The sequence below is a fragment of the Mesocricetus auratus genome, unplaced genomic scaffold (genome assembly GCF_017639785.1).
Source record: "Mesocricetus auratus isolate SY011 unplaced genomic scaffold, BCM_Maur_2.0 Super-Scaffold_100007, whole genome shotgun sequence".
Taxonomy (NCBI): Eukaryota; Metazoa; Chordata; class Mammalia; order Rodentia; family Cricetidae; genus Mesocricetus; species Mesocricetus auratus.
This window is the reverse complement of record NW_024429191.1, coordinates 50,614,537-50,619,155: the sequence shown is the minus strand read 5'-3', so window position 1 is coordinate 50,619,155 and position 4,619 is coordinate 50,614,537. Positions and strand designations below refer to the sequence as shown.

At 44.9% G+C, this 4,619-nt stretch overlaps 1 pseudogene; it reads right to left on the bottom strand.

Annotated features, from left to right (window-relative positions):
* Positions 1-2,906: 2,906 nt before the first annotated feature.
* Positions 2,907-3,321, bottom strand: LOC101832085 (annotated as a pseudogene).
* Between the last annotated feature and the right edge of the window lie 1,298 nt (positions 3,322-4,619).

Here is a 4,619-nt window from a genome sequence, read left to right as displayed (position 1 = left end):
GGCTGGCCTTGAAATCAATTTATTGTAGAGGACCCTCCTGCCTCTAGTTACCCTCAGTGCTAGGATTATAGGCATATACCACCATGTGTGGTTTTCTGGAGTTCTGGGAATCAAACCCAGGACCTCGTGCTTGTTAGGCAAGCTTCTATTGCATCCAAAGCCTTGATTTGGATTCTCAAGCACAAGACATTTTTAAGACTCAGTGGGTTAAATACGTAAATATAAAAGGGCATGTTGGGAGGTAGGTGAGATGGAGGGTCTAGGAGGAGTGAGGAATGAATCTGATTACTGCATATATGTATGAAAAGTTTCAAAGAATAAATGAAAATAAAAATTTAAAAGCTTAAGATCAAGTGTTTCTATAAAGTAAAAGACTAACTAGTATAATATATAATTAAAGATTTATATTTAATTCAGTGACATAGCAATTAAATAAAATGGCCGAAACTACCAATTAAAGTGGAAATGCTATATTTTATTAGCAATAGGCAAGACACAATTCCATACCATTTGCAAAATGCACTTTACATATAAATTCACCACTGGATTAAAATAGAAAGAATAGGAAAAAATACATAATTTGAAAATCAATGTAAAGAAAGCTGGAGTGGCTGTGTCAGTATCAAACCAAGTAAACCATAAAGCATATTACTAGAGACCAAGATGGACACCATCAAAAAACAAGTCTCTGTGAGCACACACTTAACAGCAGAACCTCAATATATGTAAAGCAAGAATGGGCTGAAATGCAATAAGGGATGGACAAATCCACAACTGCACACATCACCGTTCCTTTAGTAATCAGTACAATGTGGGCAGGAAATCAGTAAGACCGAACACAACCCGAATGATGTAATGAGGAAAGGGAAAACTTCCCAGCTCATTTTATGAGATCAGTATTACTATGATATGATCATAGACACTACAAGAAAGCAAAACACTAGATGATCTCCATTGTGTTTGTGGAAGCAAAATGATATTTTCAAAGCATATTTCTAGATGAATCATTCCAAGAATTCTAACAACTCAATAAGAAGATAATAGCACATAAGCAATAAAGATAAGGTCCAACCCTTTACCAAAGACGATGCAAATGGAAAGAAAGCACATGAAGAGATGCTGAGCGCATTTAATCATCAGTCATGGAAAAGTGCAAGTCTAAATGAAAACTAAATAACATCCTGTCTCAGTTGATTTTCTACTGCAGTGAAGAGACATCATGACCTAGACAACTTATGGAATAAAACACTCAATGGGTGATTCCTGCCCATGATGATAGGGGGCATGGCAGCAGGCAAGCAAGCATGGCACTGAAGCAGTAGCCGGGAGTTTAAATCCTGATCCAGAGAGCCAAAGCAGAAAGAGAGAACTAACTGAGAGTGGCATGGGCTCTTGAAACCTCAAAGCTCACCAGCAGCATACACCCTCTAAGAAGGACCCCTAATCCTTTCCAAACAGTCCCATTTGCAAAAACCCGAACCCAAAACCCTTGCAGCACAACAAATTGCCTTTATTTCGGTATGCATCCACATTTGAACAATTAGTGGTCCTGAAGAGAGTGCGGAACGTGGCAATGAGGCAGGAGGTCAGGCCCACCCATCTGAAAACTCGCGACCCAGAGCTCCCCCAGGTCCCTGCCGAGGGTCTGAGGAGCAGCAACACTGAAACATGAGTCCGCAGGGTGAGGGCCTCTGTTCCAGCTGTCAGGTTCCACGTCAGACCTGATGGGTGGCCAGGGAGTTCTGCCCAAACCACTTCAGGGGGTAAAATCAAAGCAACTGTGAGAAAAGGAACCGACTCAGCACCCTGTGCGCCAAGGCCTCTCTGCATGGCCTTTCTCCAGGCGCAACTACCAAGGACCCTGAGCGCTGGCAGGTTTGTCGCCCCGTGAGTGACTGTTCTGTTCACCTCAAGAGCTGGACTCAAAGTGCATCGGCTGAAGGTGGCAGCAGGGACGAGGATCTGGAACCCCCTTCCCAGGCTGGTCGCAAGTGAACATGCGGCCAAGAGTTAAGTGAGGAGGCCAGGCTCTTCCAACCTCATCTCACGGCTCTGGCCACAGCAAGTGTGGGGTGGTGATAGGCAACGGGGGAGTTGAGAAGGAAGGGGAGAGCAGTACCCCTTGATAAAGGTGGGGAGACGGGGAGCCCTGAATTCCTCACCCACGGCCAATTTCAGAAGGAGGGGAGGGTTACATTCTAAGCTTTGGCCAAGGGCAAGTGTGGGAGAGCAGAAGGGGGGCAATGGCTTGGAAGGGGCATCACTTAAGACTTAAGACAGCGGAGCTGGGCGTTGGTGACGCAGGCCTTTAATCCCAGCACTCGGGAGGCAGAGGCAGGCGGATCTCTGTGAGTTCGAGGCCAGCCTGGTCTACAAGAGCTAGTTCCAGGACAGCCTCCAAAGCCACAGAGAAACCCTGTCTCTAAAACCAAAAAAAAAAATGACTTAAGACAGCGGGGTGAAACCAAAGCATCCCCAAGGCCAGCAGTAGTCCCATGGCTGCTACCTGAAGCCTTCCCATCTATTCTAAGGGCTACCACACAGCTGTGGCAGGAGGGCAGGACCGGCAAAGGCAGATCCAGGCCATGTGTCAGCAGCAGGTGACTGTGTGACGTGTCTGTTCACAGTTGCGTTAGCTGTGCCCACCGCTCCCAAAGGAAACCTATCACAACACACCTTCTTGATCCCAGAAGTTCAACTAGGCATCCAGCAGTTACATTCGACAGATGTTAACGTAGCACAACTTAGGTATTTCATATGGACAAGAAATTAGTATCAGAAATGTGTCTCAGGATGAAGGCCGAGTGGGGCTTCCTCTCCAGCTACAAGATGAATCTAGAAAATTCACTACTGTGGAAAATGAAGACTTAGGTTGGATTGCAGAGGGGAGGCTGGGGCTTTGGTGACTAATGGCTGTAACACAGTCCTTCTGGTGACTGTGGCAGCTTCATGTTCTCTTTTGACATCATCAGGCATGGAAGCTCCTGCCAGGCAACTTCTGCTGCACTGGCCCTTGGATGCACTACTCCATTTGAACTACTCACGTGCTCATATTGACTTTTGTTACAAATCTTACAGATGGGGGCGGGGGTGCTTCTAGGCATTTAGGCCCACCTTCTATTTTAAGGTTGTATATTTGTTTTTCATGAGTTGTTCTTGGAGGCCCAATTATCATCCTTGTCCATCTCGTGTCATGTTTCCATTGTCCTCTAGAACCCAGCTAACTGTGGAGTCGCCTACTCCTTCCTGGCATTCTTCCAGCTCTTCCAACAGTCGGAAATTTCGAGAGACTTTTACTCCCAAGCCTGTGGTGGCTGCCATCTTGTGTCGCTGTCACTGGAAGGTCAGCCCCTTCTTCACCCCCCCTGGACCAGGTATTTAAATATATGAACCTGTGGGAGCTATTCTCATTCAAGCAACAACATACTTTACCCATTAAAACTGCCAAAATTTAAAAAAACAAGCAAAAACTGACAAGAGTGCTGTGGGTATGAGAAACAATCAGAATGCTCACACAGTTGAGGCAGCAAAATGGTGTGGACACTTGGCAAACATCTCGGTGACTCTTACAGTGAAAAACTTACATAGCCTGTGTCCTAGAAATCCTATTTGCAGACATTTTATCAAGGCAAGTGAACATGTGTCTTCACAAAGACTAATACAGCTGTTTTGTTTGTAACACGTCCACACTAGAAACAACCAAGATGCCATTTAGCAGGTGAAGGGATAAAAACATTTTAGGTCATTCATACCATGAAATCAAAGCTAAAAGAGTCCATAGCTGTAACAATGTAGCTAATGCCCAAAGCTTCATTCTAAGGGAAAGAAGTGACAGACAACAGGCTTCATTCCTTGTTATACACTTGCTACAGTCTGGGAAAGTCATGTGGGTGATTGTCGTGGCTGTGGATACCTATGGGAGTCTGACGATGAAGGGGTGGAAGAGAAGTTTTGGAGATGGACACAAATGTTCAATACCTTGATTACAGTAGTAATTACACAACCATACACACAACAAAGATCATGGGGCAAAGATAGCTTCTACTGTATATAGTTCCATTTTCAATAAGAAGAACTTCAATGTGTCCAGGTCAAACCCACTAGGTATCTTCTCTACATGCCACCTTATCAATGCTCGGCATGTAGCTATCCAAGCTAAAGGGTAATTCATAGGTTCCTTTATGACCATGTGCAGTTTTTAGGCCCCATACATTCCACCATCTGTTTTCCTTCCTCTTTTCTTGCTCTCCCTGTTCTCACTGATTCATCAAATGACTACTGTACGTCATTTGTCTGCCTGCAAATGACGTACAGTGGTACCCAGAGTGGACTTCCACAGAACATATCACTGCCTTATTTGGAGCCCTTACTTGATACCCAGTGCACGATTTAAAGCTTAGATAGCAACCAAGGATCAGAAAATTCCCTTCCATGCTGCATTCTCCCCCACAGCCTATGATCCTGGCACAGTGACTGTCCTCCTTCTATGACACTTCCATTACTGAATGCTCATCATTCTGCCTGACACACCCTGGCTACTCATTTCTACAGACTCCACTCTACCAGCTTTGAATCAAGAGCCCAGCATCCATGTTTCATGTATTTTGGAGGAAGTTTAC